The 19,763-nt window shown below is 34.0% G+C and overlaps 1 pseudogene; it reads right to left on the reverse strand.

Moving 5' to 3' along the window:
- Positions 1 to 647: 647 nt before the first annotated feature.
- On the reverse strand, positions 648 to 18,039 carry LOC105035806 (uncharacterized; annotated as a pseudogene).
- Positions 18,040 to 19,763: the final 1,724 nt, after the last annotated feature.

Consider the following 19,763-nt stretch of genomic DNA (forward strand, 5'->3'; position numbering starts at 1 on the left):
ATTTTCCCTAGATCATATTTTCAGTAAAAACCAAGAACAGGATGGTTCTTATGCTTCTAGATAACAGTTTCTAAATGCACAAGCATGAATTTATGAAATTCCTCAATTTTAGCTATGCGTATAGAATTGAGGATACACCATTAACCAAGCTCACGTATCTGTCTTAAATGGCCCCGCAAGAAAACATATAATCCATATATAGACTGCAGTATAACACATCTTCGACAGTGGGCTAAGGTAGGAAGGATAACAGTGGGCTAAGGTACGGAGGATAACAGATCAGATATAGATCGATCGATCAATATTTATATCTATCTCATAATTAAAAACCTTATACACATATCCACTTCATATCCATCTCGATTGGATCGGATCAAATACATATAAATATTATAAAATTATTATAATTTAAAAAATATATATATATTAAAATTATATTGGATCAAATTCGATGCGGACATATATCATTATCCGTAGTCGATCCAAATTTGCTTTGTATATTTTTTTCAAAATTTATACCTTCTCAAGATTATAATTAAATTGGATCAGATCAGATATCCGATGGATCGGCTAAAATTATCATCCCGAGGCTAAGATGCATTAAGCACCACAGTTATAAGGCAACAAAAGGGCAGACTACCATCAGCTTTGATGATATACTTGATACCGGCACTTGAATAAAACATAATGTCAGCACAATGATTATGGCCATCAGACTAAGCTATCAACACCACCTCAACAAATGCCCCAACTGAATTACAAGTTTCCGATGGTTGCAGCATGTACTAGAAGTAAATCATGAAATTGCCAAGCCAGCATAAAATGGCACTTGTACCTAATGGGCTAGCAACCCAAAACTAAACCCTTTTTTGGAGTAGAGGTGACACGAAGAATTGCACGAGCACTTAAAGGAGAAAGCCTTGTCTGGCAGAAGGCCTCCCAAGAATCATTGTCCACCAACTCTGTAGAGTCTTCAGCTGGCAAGGCATGAGACATCTCATAGATGGCTCGCAATTCCAATGCCAGCATCCTAGCAGCCTCTCTTGATTCAGGAAGCTGATCGCTGAGCTGCTGCAATGTGGATTAGATTATCGATCCCATATGCTTTAATTCCTTCTAAACCCTGCAAAATATAGGTCAGTGATTATACTGAGCGTGAATCCTTGAAAGCTAAAGGTCCATCCCAACTCACTCCAGTAATCGACATTAAGACCATACAAACCTAAAACCAGATGCGATCTTTTAATGATGCTGTCTTCAAGTGAGCAATGGATTACACCAAAATATTCGATCAAAAAAAGAGGCCCAGACAATCTTTCAGACAATAGAATAATTGAGTAATCTGAATAAGAGAGGATGAAGTGGAAAACTTAAAAAAAAATCTACCATCTATTCAAGCAATGTAGATAGATTTCGAACTTCCAATCAAGGCTGTTTTCTTCCATAAATTTTCTAGAACATGTTGTAAAATCTTTGCCTAAGATCACGGTCAACAAGTAAAGCTAAACTTTGAGTCTGTTTTAGCTTATGCCTGCAAGGAACTCCAATCAATCCTGAAAACCTGTTAGGTATCCCATGCATTACATTTGCCTTTCAGATAAAAAGTAGCTCAAGTCTGCAGTCATATCTGTAAAAGCACGTTTGGTTCATAACCGGAATCAAAATGGGAATGGGAATGAGAATGGCTTGGAATCGGAATGGCCACATCCCCTGTAGCATTTGGTTCGTGACCGGAATCGGAATTAGAATGAAAAATTGAATCCATAGAGAAGAGTAGGGATTAAGTTCTATATAGATTGACCCATTTCCATTCCACTCAGAAATCGAAATTGGAATGGGACTCCTCCCAACCAAACGATTGGAACAGGAGTCATCCATTCCGATTCTGATTCCAGACCCCCACTTCCTCCAACCAAACACCTCCTGAAAGTTGAAAAAAATCCAAATAGCTACCCTTCTGGACAGTTTAAAGCCATCGTATGATGTTGAGCTAAGGTAAATACACCTTTTGATTTTCAACTTTCAACTCAGAATGGAGGGGCCTCCAACCAATTCCAACTTGCAGCTTTTTTCATGTCCCTGTATCTGTTCTAAGAGACTAAAATACTTGAGAGGGAATAATAAGTCAAAAAGATTTACCATCTCCTCTCACATTTAATATTTGACCTTTCCAAGCAAAAAGGTTCAGGAAGGGGAGCAAAAACTATATGTGTCTGAATTCTACCATTCTTGTCAAGGTTCAGATAGGTAAGAGAGCCTAGAACAATCTAAATTCTGATACCATTACCCTTTGGACCAATTAAATGACCAACAGTAGGATAAAAGCAATGAGAAAAATTTATAGATGCTACCATTTGCATAGGATTTGCCCTTGTGATGTACCATCTATGAAGCTAACAACACATAAAATGCCTACTGCTTGGTGCTTTTTGTGTGCGTGGGTGTGGAAACAGTGTTGGCTGATGCTTATGTTTAATATATCATAATAAGTGCATTAAAAAAAAACATTAATATAGTCCCAATCGTAGTCCAATTTTTTTTTTTAAAAAAAAAATCATTGCGATTGCAGGAAAAAAACCAAATGCAGAACCTAGATCAACAATTGAGCATAATCTTTAATGGGAAGATATAAACTTACAAGTTGAGGTACGCTCCTGCTAAAACACGTAGATGCCTTTGCTCGTATTCGAGGATTCTTGCTCTTAAGATATGGATGCAATTTTGGCAATAATAAAGACGGAGAGACCCAGGTTGTCATTGATACCAGAGCTGCCTCAGCAGCTTCACATACGAAGCGTTTGTCTTGTGAAGATTTGAGAAGCAGCTGGACAAGCTGAATCCAGTACATGCAAAAAGATTAAAAGGTATATATTTCATAATTTGCACATTGCATTGTCCAGCATGTTAAACATAAACGAGAACAATTTGGCACTTGGAACAGCTGAAGAGTAGAATGACAGAAAAGATTACAAAGTGGAAACATACCAGAAGATCAAATGAATCAACTACTGAATCACCATAGACCTTAAAGATGTCAGCAGATGTCATAATTGCAGTTTTGCAGACAGCACTCCTTGGATTTTTCAAGGATTTTACAATCAATGGAATCACAAGTCCCCTATTACGAAAGTATAACCACAAAACAGTACTAAAAGATGTCTAATAAAGGTGAATGGTATCTTAAAGTGCCATTTGTTTTTTAAACCAAAAAAAAGAGAAAGAGACTTACAACATATCAAGCAGTTTTTCCTTATGATACATTGATAATTGGCGCACATTGTTGAGTGCTTCACATATTAAAACCCAATTCCTTGAATCTAATCTTGCTAAAAGTGTCTACATAAAACAATAATGTTAAAAACGTTACATACGAAAACTAAAAGGATGTCCACACTAAAAAAGTCTAAAATACATGGAAGCTACAAATAAAGCAACCAGGAATGTTTAAGAATTAACCCATACATTGAGACTTGAATCTATGTCTGGAAGATCTGTCAAGTTCTCAGATTCTATGTACTCAACTTCTGAATTTACTGCCTCTACTCCATTGTTCCCTATATTAACTTCTGAATCTTTTGGGCATCTATCGACCTCTTCATTGCTATTCTCAATGTAAGGCTTGATAAAACTTCCTTTACTAGACCCATCATTTCTCATGTCAAATCCTGGAACAGGAAGTACATTGAGATCTCTGAGGGCATTCCCTGACATTTCAACCTTGGAGATCTGGTCAAACCAACAACCAAATAAGGGCTGCATGATAAACCAAATAAAAATCATCAAGCCTCGTCTTGACCGGATGGAACTAGTAATACATCAAGTATAAGCAGAAATTAAGACAGTGAAATGCATAGATTTAACAATAAAACAAGTATAGGAAAAATGGAGATATGAAACTGCATAACTATAATAATTATACATTTTCCAATCAGTTTAAAATGACAATGACACACTATCTCGATCAAATCTAAAAACTATATAATTAAACTAGAATTAAGTGTTTAGAATGGCTTCCCACTGAAAAGCAAAAGACAACCACAGTAGATTAATTGTTTTTTGAGAAACATAGAGGAGAAATTGAGTCAAAGGAAAATAATGTATGGTCAATGTCTAATGAAAATAAACATGGTATGCATATGTGCCTTTATAGGTATTGTCAATTTCTAACAAAAACTATGTAAGCCAAACATACATGCTCTTAATGGTCCAGCACCTTGAGTTACGTTCATAAAAACTATTAAAGTAAAATTGCAAAAGAATATAAGGAAAACACGTAAAACTCTTGCTGACACCCAAACATAGAAAGCAATAGGTCATAGCTGCTGAGCAATACCCATTAACAATTGATAGTTCTTGTGCAAAGAAAGAAATGGCTATTAGCTAGTTGTATAATAATCAATAGGCATTGTAATTTCCTAATTCTAATTATCAGTGCCAATAGGAAGGCTGAAATTGTGGCAGTGTTCAACAAAGAGGCATTACTATAATTGCAAACTAAATCAATCAAGATTCGTTGTGTTGGAAGTGGACCCCATGCTGGTTGGCTAGTAGTACAGGCCGGTACATTCCCTACCGTTCGTTATTGGGTCCAAAGTACCATGGTTCGCCGTACCGGGCCGAACCGCCCGGTACGGGGCATACCGAGCCGAACCGGTCCCTTACCGGTCCGGTTCGGGCCTTTTTTCGGAAAAAGACCCGAACCGCACCGAACCGGGCGGTTCGGTGCGGTTCTGGCTCATACCGCCCGAAATCGGGCGGTACGGCTCGGTTCTAGACCGGTTCAAGGTGAACCGAACCGTACCGCCCATGGAAAGGGGGGAAGGTGGCTCAGTTTGATGAGGATCTTGTGTTATTTTCTTGGTATCTGAAATAAAATGAAACCTCAAGCACATCTCTCTCTCTCTATCATATCTGTTATACCATCTGTCTTGTAGTATCCGATATGATGTATTATATCATATTGATATGTTATTTCATATTATACCAATATTTGGTATGTTGTTTTGTACCAAATTGAAATATGTATCGGTATTATAATAGAATGGTATCAGTATAAGATCCGGTATCGAGATTGTAAAGCTTGTACCATGTATTAGTTCATCGGAATCCAACTCGTAAGATGAATTTGATTTGATTTTTCATCACCAAACAGATGAAATACCTAGGGAAGCATTCTGAGAACTTGAGAGGAACCTGAAAGAAAATTTTGAACCTCTAATAGCTAGTAATAGAGGTTCTCTGCCCCAACAATTACTAAGCATTTACCATTACCCTTCTCCCTGTTTGGCACCATGACTCCTTACTCATTTAACCCTGTGCATTCATACCGTTTTAAGTATTCGTTTCCACAACAATTAATCGCAGTTGTAACAGATAGTTTAGAGGCCTCAATAAGATTTTAAAATAAAAATCTCAGTATTATAATCACACAACACTCAGCATTTATGATTAAAAAAGAAGCATGGGCGATATCTAATATTCTAATTAGTAACTCAAAATGGCATCATACAATTGAATAATATCTGGTTGTATCAATATCATAAATCTTGTGATGCTAGTAGTGGTATATATGTCTCAGAGTTAATGAAGAAATTCTTATGGTGGAATCATAAAATTGAATAACTTCTGGTTACATAATGTTGTGATGCTGGAAGCTTAAACTGTTATATGCGATATCATATAGGATCACAATTGGAGTAAGGCTTTTCATAAATAAGTCAAATAGGAGAGAGTTCAGGTGTTTTACCACCCTAATTTAATCAAGTTAAATGGTTGAGGGCTTTATGATGTGTTCTGAATCTTCCAAACCTATTTTCTTCTGCATGAAACTGATTTGATTGCAACATATGGCTATTAAGAGTCTTTGTACCGCAACCTAACTCCAAATTGAACCCAAATATATCAATAATATGCAATATAATGCATATTGAAGTTGTATTTATCAATTATTAACTTCAAAAATCCAAAAAAAAATTAAAAATCGAAAAAAATATTGTGTACCGGTACCGGACCGGTACGCCCAGACATACCGTGTGTCGGTATGGTATGGTACCGGTACCGTACCATACCGGTCCGGGACCGGCACGCCGTCCGATACCGGTACAGCGAACCTTGGTACAAACCAACATGGCAAAGAAAGTGGGAGAGAGGGAGGGCCAAAGAGAGGAAGAGAAAGAGGGGAGGGGTGAGGGAGGGAGGGAGAGGAAGGAGAAGAAATGGTGGAGACACCAGTGGTTGTTGCCAGAGGGCTATAGAGGCCCTTGGATGACTGAAAGAATGGGGAACTCCCCCATCTTCCACCGATCGAAACAGGAACAACTGCCTCTGTTTCAATCATGATTTTAATTTTTTTTACATACTACACTGTTTGTCCGCAAAATAAAAAAAATTAACCAAAGGCAGCATCACCATTGCCACTTCACCTAATTTCACTAGAAAAATACAAAATAGGGACTTGCACTCCTATTTAGATCAGCCAACTTTGGCCTTCAGAGCCCTCGACGGGCCTCCAGAGGTTCAATCTCTCTCTCTCTCTCTCCCCTCTCCTTCCCTCTCCATTTCTCTCTCTCTTCCTTCTCTTCCTTCTCCCTCCCTCCTCCTCGCCGGCCCTCCAACGAGCACAACTACCCTCCGGTAGCCTTAGCCAGCCTCCAATGGCCTTTGGAGGGTCTCCCTCTCTCTCCTTTCCTCTCTTTCTTTCTCCCTCCTACTGGTGTTCTAAATTTTATGTCGGAATCGTATCGATAGACCGCCAGTATAGTTCGGCACATCCTGAGCTGTTTAGTCTAAGGCGGTCTGGCATCAATGAAATGCATAATTGCATAATACATGATAGACATGCTACAATTGCTACCTACTCCAGTCACTAAGTATGCTATCTCTTACAAGTTAAATGTTTTATTTTCCCTATCAAATATTACTAGATGTAATTCCTGAAAGAAATTTGAGATGATTTTAGGAATTCTCTAACATACCAGGTTAATTTTGGCCCAAATGGTTTTGTAAGGAGAATGAAGGCATAGAATACAAGTTTATTGAGACGCAAATATATATCTCTTTTGGTGACTGAAGAGTTCAATCAAAATCATTGTTCTCAACCAGACCAAGCTCCACAATAACTTCAACATATATCAATGGCTTGAGATCAGCAAAGAATTCCAAAAAATTCTCAAAATAAAAAATAGTAAACTAAGAGTACTCACGAATGTCAGTCCCAAAGAAAAGCTATTTTATTTTTATTACAGCATATGTGTACCCAAATGTGTAAGATACAATGCTAGATGCTCCATTTATACCATCTTTCTTCTAAGAGTAGATGTAGGAGCACCAACAAACATCCGTAAAAATTATGGAAGAATTACTCATGTCAAACACATAGGAAAATGCGTCCCAAGTTTTGAACACAAAACCACCTCCAAGTGAAAGAAAGGTGAAACCACTAGGCTATAGCATGCTTATTATGACCATAGTATTTTTAGGTAATGCCTCCATAACATACTTCCAAACAAGAAACTTAGTAACCTTAATCAAATTGTACCGGCTAACAATTAGATGTATGGGAATGCTTTGCACTAGAAACTGGGTGAGCCTAGGAAAAGAATATGTTTTTACAAAATATTGAGTGATCAACTTTGTGGTAGTGAGAGATGAAGATTTCAAGAAAGTAAGCCAGCAACACTGCATCAAGATCATACATTGGGCCATAAGGAGGAATACGAGAACATGAGATGAGCAAAATAGAGGTGGGCAATGTAAAGTTGAGATGAGGTACAACTGAAATGGAAGAAGAATAGCTGGTAAATACAAAATTTTAGGATTTAGTTTTGAGTTATGTCATTTCACTTGGTTGGTTTCATGTTCCAAATGCACTCTAACAAAATGAAATAAGTTTATTTCTAGTTTCCAATGGCACACGAAAAAAATACCTATAAATCTCATTGATTTAAGTACTTTGAAATATGCAACATACATTTGATTCATTGATGTAGAATAATTAGGATTCACTGAAACATACATGAAAAAAATGAAATAGATCCATTTTCTGAGAGTTAAAGAAGCAGATGAGAAATTTTACTACATTTAGAATAAACCTAACTTAGTGAGTAAAACCAGTTTAGTCCAGACCACTTAAGAATTCACTCATAATTTAGTGAATAAAGCAACTCTAGTTCAGGACTCAAGCCAATGGTTATCAAGGGATGGAGGCAAATTAAATACCAATCAGTGGAAGGCAAGATGCAACAATATGGCCCCAGACTTATGGCTTAAAAACTTAAAATAAAACAAAGCTGACCTACGAAAACCCACATGAGCATGGTCACAGAGGATGAATTACAACTGCCCCTTGGTGATAAACAAACAGAAACAATGATTCAAATGACATATTCTGCATTGATTATGTAAGGCTTATTGTAATCTGTCATGCCCCCGATCCGAGATTATGAATCGAGGGTCATGGCAACCGCCGCATACTCATAGAAATCTCTTCCCATAAGCATGCAAGGCATCTTATCATGCTATCCTAAAACAACAGCGGAATAATTAGACAATAGTTTAAATTCAAAATATAACGATCTAAATTTTTTTCTTAATATCTCAATAAATTCAACAATAAATTCAATAATGATTCATAGACTTTACATCAAATTCAATAAAATTTTAACCTAAAATAAAAGTATGGAGATTCTGCTTCTGATCACTCTTCCATTCATATCTTGTATCATCTTAATTCCTCAACATCTGTAAAAAAGTAAAATAGGAGGTAATGAGCTAGACAGCCCAGCAAGCAATGATCACTTTTCAACAGATTTCATCAGACATTTAAGTAAATAATTATTTATAAAAAAATAAGCATATCGAGTTCATTAATTCGAAATCAATTTTCAATTATACAATATAGTTCATGCCAAATTTATTTCTTTTTCAAAATTTAAGTTTCTTTCGAGATTTCAATTTCTTTCGTTCTTCAATTCTTTTCGTCAACCATGAGCTATGACCACATTTTTCCTGTGGCAGGGTCATAATACCGCGTATTTTCTTGCGATGAGCTGCGAATTATCTGACAGCAAAGTCCTTCGGAACCGCTGGTCTCTCTGGCGTTTGTCGCTGGTTTCTCTGGCGACGTAAACCCTCAGGACAAATCAATTGCCAATGTATATGCCCTCATTGGCGAGGTTCTTTACATAGTCAGGTTGTCAATTCATATTGTTCTTATATCAGAATTCTTCATAAATCATGTTTCATATTCTAATTTCGATAAGAAAACATATAATCATGTAGTATCGAAATCAATCAATATAATGCATCATGAAATCAATATGTTCAATCATGCTTCATCATAACATTTCAAATAAGATATTTTCATAACAAAATACTATTCATCCAATTCATGCATCGTTTCACAAATCATGTCAGAAAAATACATTATAATTTGCCGATAAATCTAGAAAAACTGAAACATTACTTACCTCGAACGCATTCCAATAAATCTACATAATTCTATAAATTTTCTTCCAAAAATTATGTTCGTAGATCATATCGCGATATCCCATGATCAAACATCCACAATCCTATACAGAATCAATTCAATAATTAGAAAAATACGAATACCATATTTCAATGGTTTAGATTGCGTCCGATCATCTAATTTCATCTAATCAAAATCTAATTAGGACCAAACGATCCAAAGTTTGACTATCAGATCAAATCGGATTCGAAGTGATAGGACCGAATTTCTTCATCGATTTCATAAAATCAAGTAGAGAGAGACAATTAGAGGAGAGAGAATTCATGAGGTACAATTCGAATTGATCAGATGACATAATCCAACATTACGATTGGTCCAATATCTCGATTGGTGAAATCAACATGATCAAATCAAGTCATAGCTAGATCGAAATCATTGATGATCAAATCTAAAGATTCATGGTCTGATCAAGGTGAGTGCCAGTACGCTGTTTGACAATCATGGATCAGAATTCTTCATTAGATCAAAAATATTAGAAGAAACTCTCATTGATAAATCAATCAAGAGAGAAAAATCGATAGAGAGAGAAATGGCTTTAGAGAGAGAAAATTTTAGAGAGAGAAAATTCATCTTGAACTCCTTGGACGATATGATTCAACAAATCCGATCGATCAGATCAAATCATACTGAAATTATTATGTGAATAATTCAATAAAATCATGAAAATAGAATCTTAAAAATACCTAATCTGATCAAAGTGGGTGCCGGTGTACCGTCCGGCGATCGCAGATCAAAAAAATTCATCACTAAAATCATTTAAATTCATCATCATTCTTCTTAAAATTCTAAAAAATCTTAGGAGAAAGAAATAACTTAGAGAGAGAAAATTCAATTTTAGAGAGAAAAAAACTAGTTCAGGCTGAAGGAGAGAGGGAAGAGAGAGAAACTCTCTTTCTCATATTTTATTATTTATATCATTATTTATTAATTAATTAATTTTATTTTTCTTTCTTCTTTTCTTTCTTTTTTTTCTTTTTCTTCACGGAAAAGAGAGGAGAGAAAATCCTATTTATTATTATTATATTATTATTATTTATTTTTTTTCTTCTTTTTCTTTTTTTTCTTTTTCTTTTCTTTTTCTTTTTTCTTTTTCTTTTCTTTTCTTTTTCTTTTTTTTCTTTTTTTTTTTTCCTTCTTTTTCTTTTCTTTTTCTTTTCTTTTTTTCTTTTCCTTTTCTTTTTCTTTTTTTTTCTTTTCCTTCCTTCTTTTTCTTTTTCTTTTTCTTTTCCTTCCTTCTTTTTCTTTTTCTTTTCTTTTCCTTCTTCTTCTTTTCTTTTTCTTTTTCTTTCTTCTTCTTCCCGTGGGTTGCCTTGGGCCGAAACAAGGGATCTTAAATCCCCTCATTGGAGTTCCGACCGGCGGCGCAGCCGGCGTGGGGCGGCCGTCGGCAGGAGGGGGGCGACCCAACGACAAGAGGAGGGCCAAGCCGGTGGCCGACGACGGCCACCGACGCCCAAACATCCAACGGAACCGGAAACCCCCCTTTTTCTCAAAGAAATCCGGCGACTCCGGTCGCCGGCAAGCATGCACACCGACATGGAAAGGAAAGGGGAGAAGAGAGGGAGGAGAAGGCTCACCTTCGACGCCGGTGAGGCTTTCCGACGAGAAATTGGACGGGCACAGATCGGGTCTCCGCGGTGGTTTTCCGGTGATTGTCGTCGATTGGGCTTAGGATCTTCGGTGAGAGGGAGAGAGGAGGGTTCTCCTCCTTAAATAGAGCCAGAGGGGGGCTCTTTCCGACTCCGACTGGGAGCCGGCGAGAGGAGGAAGAAGCCTTCGGGAGTCTTCTCCCCTGTTTTTCTTCTTTTTTTTTTTCATTTGGGTTTTGTGGGCTGGGTTTGTTACATGGGCCGAGCCAGACCATGACATTCTTCCCCTCTAAAAGAAATTTCGTCCTCGAAATTTTTCTTGCTTGAGTCTTCATATTTTCTTACTGGAATCTCATCCTCAAATATTTCAAAATTCTAATTCTTAATACAAATTCATTCTTAAATCATTTCATAAGGAAAAAATCAATACATCAATATCGATCTGAAACGGAACCATTCATTTTTTTTATCTATCAAGACCAACATCTCAAAGATTTTTAATATTTCAAGATTTCGAAATTATGATCTCATTTCTTATAAAAATCATGTTCAATATCTCACGACTCAAATTAAAATTAAATCCATCTCTTGTAGGTAGAAGAAAATCAATGTCTCTATTCTTGCATAAGAACTTCATTCATCATCATCATTCATTTTTTTTTTAAATATTATCCACTCTTAATTTCAACCCATCATAAGATAGGAAAAACATACTTATGTGAATCATATGATGACATCCCAATCAATCAAAATTCAAAAATATTTTCTTTTATTCGTACTTTCAAAGGTTAAAGATTTATCATTTCAATCTCATTCTCGAACTTTTGATATTTTAATTCTCGATACAACTTCATCATTAAGTCATTTCATAAAGATCAATATCACCATTGTTGATTGAATCAATATCACTATTTCTAGTCATCGAAATTTTCTTACTCAAACCCTCAAACTCTTAAATATTCTAATTCTTGAAGCAAATTTTATCATTAAGTCATTCCATAATAAAAATCAATAACTAAAAAATTGATCTAAATCAAAACTATATTTTTCTTATAATCAAAATCAATGTCTCTATTCTAAGTATATCAATTTTCTTTATCTAAACATTAACAACTCTTAATTAATCGATTCATTATCAAATTAAATTATAAATAACTCCAATCCATCTTTTGTAGAATAATCGTCAATATCAATAGATAACCTCAATCTTTTCTATTCAGTCAGAAAAATAATAATGATCAAAAGAGTCCAAACTTCAAATTTTATTATATCCTGGAGATAAATATTTGAGTATAATAATCTAAGATCGAAATCATTATTCGATAAACAATCTCAAATTCTTCCTAATAAATAGAGAATTATAAAATTTATTTCTAGGATAGAAAAAATTTATCTCTAAATATTCTAAATCAAAAATCAAAAATCAAGGATCCACTCATCCTATAATTAGGATGCTAATTTTTTTTTTAGCATAGTAGGTGGAAGCACTACTTTTAAAAATCACATTAAGATATCTAAAATAATTCAAAATTTTAAAATATTATTCTTTCTAATATCAATAAATTTCTTGCATCAAACCATATCATCTATCATAATTCTTTAACTCAAAGGGTCAACATTCCTGACTTACTCAAAGTAATCCAGATTACCATGCTTCCGCTGCGCACTCTGATCTAACAATCAAAATTTCTTAGCTTCACCAAAAAAATTTTGATCAAATTATTTTTTTTACCTTATCAATAGAAAAAAATTTTAAATTTTAAATTTCAATTGAAGCCAAAGATTAACTTCTGATTCTCATTCATACTTCTACTGGTATACAATAATCTTGATTAACCCTTGAGTCAAATATCATATTTAAACCATCATACAGATTTACTATAATCAATATGAATCAAATCTTAATTCTCATATCAATTCAATTGATAATTTTCAAACCAAAAATCCTTATAAGTCAAATTAATGAAGAAAAAATCCTTCGATGCTTCACCAAATTTGAACATAATCAGAATATATAAGAATTTCAAATCATTATTTTTTTTCTAAAATTTCTATCATCAGGATCTTCAATATCTATCAAATATCCTTTCATAACAATCATACAAGCTTCAAAAAATCAAATCTCCATTTAATAGTAGATTCAATTAGGGACCTCGTTAACAAAAGCAAAGGAACTTCATATCAATTCCTAAATTCAAAATTTCTAAATTGTAAATTCACATGGATCCCTTAATCTGAAATAAATATAAATCAGATCTTTTATCTTAATCTGAAGATATCAATTTTTCATTAACAACCTCAACAATAATATCAGAACATCTCTCGATCAACTTAGATACGAAATCTTTAAATTGAAATTTCATACACATCATGTAGTCACCAAGAGACATAATAAGATCTATTATCTAGATCTAAGGATGATGATTAAAGATTCCAGTACGATGAATATTCTACAACCTCATAATCGATTTCATCAATAAGAAATAGGTTTCTTTGCAATATCCTCAAATATGCATTCATCCTAATATACCACTTTATATATAATCCACATACCAAATTCAATTTCGATAAATATTCCAATCAAGCATCATAAAAGATTTTTCTTAGTCCATCCTGGAACAATATTTTATCGTCAAATCTTTATCTTGCCAATAATAGTCAACTTCTCAACTAGAAGTAATATCATAGTATTATTCTCACATCGAATTTGAACTTACGATTCACTTGAATAACCAATGATTAAATTAATAACCATAATGCATAATAAAATTTTATGTCAATCCTTTTGTGATTACTTTCGATCAAGATCTAACTAATCATATCATGATCTATAATTATCCATCATATTTCAAACTTCATATGTCATAATCTCTTGCGATCTTTTTATACATAATCTCAATATTTAATCAAAATTTATAAATATTTCTCCCACTACAATCATCAAAGATCTACACTATAATGTCCTTAGTGTCTATCCACTAATACTCCTTCTATACACATCTTAGTTCATCTACTAACGCTCTGATACCATATTAATTATCACGCCTCCGATCCGAGATTATGAATCGAGGGTCATGGCAACCGCCGCATACTCATAGAAATCTCTTCCCATAACATGCAAGGCATCTTATCATACTATCCTAAAACAACAGCGGAATAATTAGATAATAGTTTAAATCTAAAATATAACGATCTAAATTTTTTTCTTAATATCTCAATAAATTCAACAATGATTCATAGACTTTACATCAAATTCAATAAGACTTTCAACCTAAAATAAAAATATGGAGATTCTGCTTCTGATCACTCTTCCATTCATATCTTGTATCATTTTAATTCCTCAACATCTGTAAAAACAGTAAAATAAGAGGTAATGAGCTAGACAACCCAGTAAGCAATGATCACTTTTCAACAGATTTCGTCAGACATTTAAGTAAATAATCATTTATAAAAAAATAAGCATATCGAGTTCATTAATTCAAAATCAATTTCAATTATGCAATATAGTTCATGCCAAATTTATTTCTTTTTTAAAATTTAAGTTTCTTTCGAGATTTCAATTTCTTTCGTTCTTCAATTCTTTTCGGCAACCATGAGCTATGACCACATTTTTCCTGTGGCAGGATCATAACACCGCGTATCTTCTTGCGGTGAGCTGCAAATCATCTGGCAGCAAAGTCCTTCAGAACCGCTGGTCTCTCTGGCAGTTTGTCGCTGGTCTCTCTGGTGACGTAAATCCCCAGGATAAATCAATTGCCAACATATATGCCCCCATTGGCGGGATCCTTTACATAGTCAGGTTGTCAATTCATATTGTTCTTATATCAGAATTCTTCATAAATCATGTTTCATATTCTAATTTCGATAAGAAAACATATAATCAAGTAGTATCGAAATCAATCAATATAATGCATAATGAAATCAATATGTTCAATCATACTTCATCATAACATTTCAAATAAGATATTTTCATAACAAAATACCATTCATCCAATTCATACATCGTTTCACAAATCATGTCAGAAAAATACATTATAATTTACCGATAAATCTAGAAAAAGTGAAACATTACTTACCTCGAATGCATTCCAATAAATCTACATAATTATATAAATTTTCTTCCAAAAATTCTGTTCGTAGATCATATCGCGATATCCCATGATCAAACATCCACAATCCTATACAGAATCAATTTCAATAATTAGAAAGAATACGAATACCATATTTCAACGGTTTAGATTGGGTCCGATCATCTAATTTCATCTAATCAAAATCTAATTAGGACCTAAACGATCCAAAGTTTGACTATCAGATCAAATCGAATTCGAAGTGATAGGACCGAGATTTCTTCATCGATTTCATAAAATCAAGTAGAGAGAGACAATTAGAGGAGAGAGAATTCATGAGGTACAATTCGAATTGATCAGGTGACACAATCCAACATTACGATTGGTCCAATATCTCAATTGGTGAAATCAACATGATCAAATCAAGTCATAGCTAGATCGAAATCATGGATGATCAAATCTAAAGATTCATGATCTGATCAAGGTGGGTGCCAGTACGCTGTCTGACAATCATGGATCAGGATTCTTCATTAGATCAGAAATATTAGAAGAAACTCTCATTGATAAATCAATCAAGAGAGAAAAATCGATAGAGAGAGAAATGGCTTTAGAGAGAGAAAATTCATCTTGGACTCTTTGGACGATATGATTCAACAAATTCGATCGATCAGATCAAATCATGCTGAAATTATCATGTGGATAATTCAATAAAATCATGAAAAATAGAATCTTAAAAATACCTAATCTGATCAAAATGGGTGCCGGTGTACCGTCCGACGATCGCAGATCAAAAAAATCCATCACTAAGATCATTTAAATTCATCATCATTCTTCTTAAAATTTTAAAAAATCTTAGGAGAGAGAAATAACTTAGAGAGAAAAAGTCCAATCTTAGAGAGAGAAAATACTAGTTGAGGCTGAAAGAAGAGAGGGAAGAGAGAGAAACTCTTTTTCTCATATTTTATTATTTATATATTATTTATTATTTATTTATTTTATTTTTCATTCTTCTTTTCTTTCTTTTTTTTTCTTTTTCTTCACGGAAGAGAGAGGAGAGAAAATCTATTTATTATTATTATATTATTATTATTTTTCTCTTCTTTTTTTTTTTTTTTTTTTCTTTTTTTTTTTTTTTTTCTTTTTCTTTTTTTTTTCTTTTTTTTTCTTTTCCTTCCTTCTTTTTCTTTTTCTTTTCTTTCCTTCTTTTCTTTTTCTTTTTCTTTCTTCTTCCCGTGGGTTGCTTTGGGCCGAAACAGGGGATCTTAAATCCCCTCATTGGAGTTCCGACCGACGGCGCAGCCGGCGTGGGACAGCCGTCGGCAGGAGGGGGGCGATCCAACGACAAGAGGAGGGCCAAGCCGGTAGCCGACGACGGCCACCGACGCCCAAACATCCAATGGAACCGGAAACCCCCCTTTTCCTCAAAGAAATCCGGCGACTCCGGTCGCCAGCGAGCATGCACACCGGCATGGGAAGAAAGGAGAGAAGAGAGGAAGGAAGAGAAGGCTCACCTTCGACGCCGGTGAGGCTTTCCGACGAGAAATTGGACCGACACAGGTTGGGTCTCCGCGGTGGTTTTCTGACGATTGCCGTCGACTGGACTTAGGATCTTCGATGAGAGGGAGAGAGGAGGGTTCTCCTCTTTAAATAGAGCCAGAGGGGGGCTCTTTCCGACTCCGATTGGGAGCCGGCGAGAGGAGGAAGAAGACTCCCTTCGGTAGTCTTCTCCCCTGTTTTTTTTTTTTTTTTTTTTTTCATTTGGGTTTTGTGGGCTGGGTTTGTTACATGGGCCGGGCCTGGCCATGACATAATCACCAATGGAAGTAAAGTTGGTCTGACCAACGCTCACTAGAACTGTTATCAAACGAGTGGCATAAACAACATGCATCAAGTGTGTATACGTGCAGTGCATCATTGATGGTTGTGCCTGCATGTGCACACAGGCATGCAGCTCGAGTCTATCAGCACATGATGTGTGGCCAATATTGTATCAGACATCAGAATGGCGCAACGAGCATTGCATCCAATGCACCTCCGACACTATGATATTAGTTCATGTGTATTAATGAACAAATCAACAATCAAACAGTGACACAAACCAAAAAGCAACATAGTGCATGTTCTTAGATCAAAGATGGGCCAACCATAAACCAACTGCATCTACAGATGATTTCACATTTTAAATGTGCGAGACAATCCTCTTACGAGCAAAAACATAGAACTATAGCAACAACACTCAGATATATACTCATATGTTATTAGATTGCTCGCCTAAGATGAAAAAAATTGTATGTTTTGCAGGCAGCAGGCATAATAAGACAGGAACCATTTTTTGCATCAGCATTACAGAAATAGAAGGAAACGGCATAGACTATCTCTTCGGGATCCAAAATTATGATTAATTTTCTCAAAAGAACACACATGACAACCATTATAATTCTGAAGTACAGAGAAGATTAGCCAAAACTTGAAAAGATAAATTCTATCTCGGATTCTCATTCACCCAAGAGAGAGAGGGTTTATACTTTGAAAAGGGCGGGATTCTTGGGATCTCTCTGGGTTTTGTTCAGATTGATCCTTGGAAGAGGTAGGGCAGTACGAAAAGAAGTCCAAGATCCGGATTTATGGCAGGGAGAAAGAGAGAGGGATGGAATGGGGGAGAATGAGAGGAGGGAAAGGGATCTAAGGTTTTGGAGAGAAAGAGAGATAAAAGAAAGACAGGAATGGGGACTCACATGGTCCAAGAACTTGCCGGCGGGAGTATGGTGTCTCCGCTCCGGTTCGCTCCCATCAGCAGAGGAGGGTAGCAGTGGAGAGGAGACCGAGAGAGCAACAGGCCAGCTTGGCAACTTTGAGGGTTTTTTTTGTTTGTTTTAATGTGCAGCCAGTAGTATTTTCTTCAAATTATTAATAAATAATTAAAAATGATAAAATCAATGTGATTCGATGAATATGCATCCTATTCAAATATGATCAAATTTAAAAAATAAAATTTGATCAGATTCAGATTTGAATAAAATTTAAAAATGGTAGCACAAGTTTGGATAGGATATGGATAATTCTATTTTCTATCCAAATGTAGATCCGAATCCGATTCGAACCTACGGATATAGGTAATATCCTAATTCATATCGAATATATATATTTATAATTTATTTTAATAATTATATTTTGATTGATAATATATATAAATTTATTTTGATTATTTATATGTTCTATATTAAATTATAATTCTATTTCTATATTTGATTTCTATAAATTTGGATTTATAAATTATGTTCTATATTGAATTGGTAACTTTATTTTTATTGATAATATACATAAAATTATTTTTTTTTTTTTTTATATGGGATAGGTATGGGGCGGGTATAATTGGGTATAGAAAATGGGTTATCCGTAGGTATCTCCGAACCCATTGAGTATGGGGATGAGTATCTCTTTTTTTATCCGATCGGGTATTGGATAGGATTTGAATATAAGATATTAAATTCAAGTTTGGAGATGGGTAGTATAATATCCAATCCAAACTTTATCTATTGCCATCCCTATAAACAATTCACGTTTAGCTTTTGGTTTTAATTCTTCAGACTGTTGCATCAATAATCGTTTAGTGATTTATGTATGATATGTAAGCTCAGAACTCATTTAGTTCGCAGAAAGTGGAGAAGGGCGAATGCAATTTTTGAAAAGTAAAAAGGACATTGATTGGAGTTATAAGGAAAAAAAATTATAAAAATTATAAAAAAATATTTTTTATAATTTATAAAAAATAAAAATTAATGAAGGATGTGGATTTTGAAATTTTTTATAGGATGAAAATTGATGTATTTTTTTCTTTTTAAAAATATCTTTTCAAGATTTATGACTAAAATTTTGTAAAATATCATTGAATGATTAAAATAAAATATTGAATAATAATATTATCATAATATTTATATAAATATAATATAATATTAATATTAATATTATAATATTTATTTTATTTTAATATTTATATTAATAAAATATTTATATTAATATTAATATAGTATTTATATTAATATATTAATATATTAATATTATATGGATATAATATTAATATATTAGTATTATATTAATATAATAAATTATTATAATCTAATATTATATTATAATATATTAATATTAATATTAATATTAATTATTGTTTATATAAAATTTAGGAGCAAAAAAATATATCTTATATCTATTAAGGATATAATAGGTTTTCTACATAAGTTTTTCAGAAAAATATGAATGTTCAACCAAATATAAGTGACTCTACAATAAATCACTTTTTCATGATCAACCCAATATGCTAAAATTTTATTTTCAGGAATAACCTTTTGGAACGTTACTTCTTAAGAAGAAAAGTTTTTCGTGTAAACCAAATGAGTTCTCACTGATTTGTTAGCAATATATCTGTTACTAATTCAAAAATCATAAATTAAATAGAAATACATGTCGAAAAAATAGTTTTGTAAACAAAAATACTAAAAATAAAGGTAATAAAAATGATACGTATAAGTTCTTGAGTATCTAATAGTATCCTAAAGTAGATTACATTGTGGATTTTATAACTTT

This window comes from Elaeis guineensis, chromosome 8, assembly GCF_000442705.2.
Source record: "Elaeis guineensis isolate ETL-2024a chromosome 8, EG11, whole genome shotgun sequence".
NCBI lineage: Eukaryota > Viridiplantae > Streptophyta > Magnoliopsida > Arecales > Arecaceae > Elaeis > Elaeis guineensis.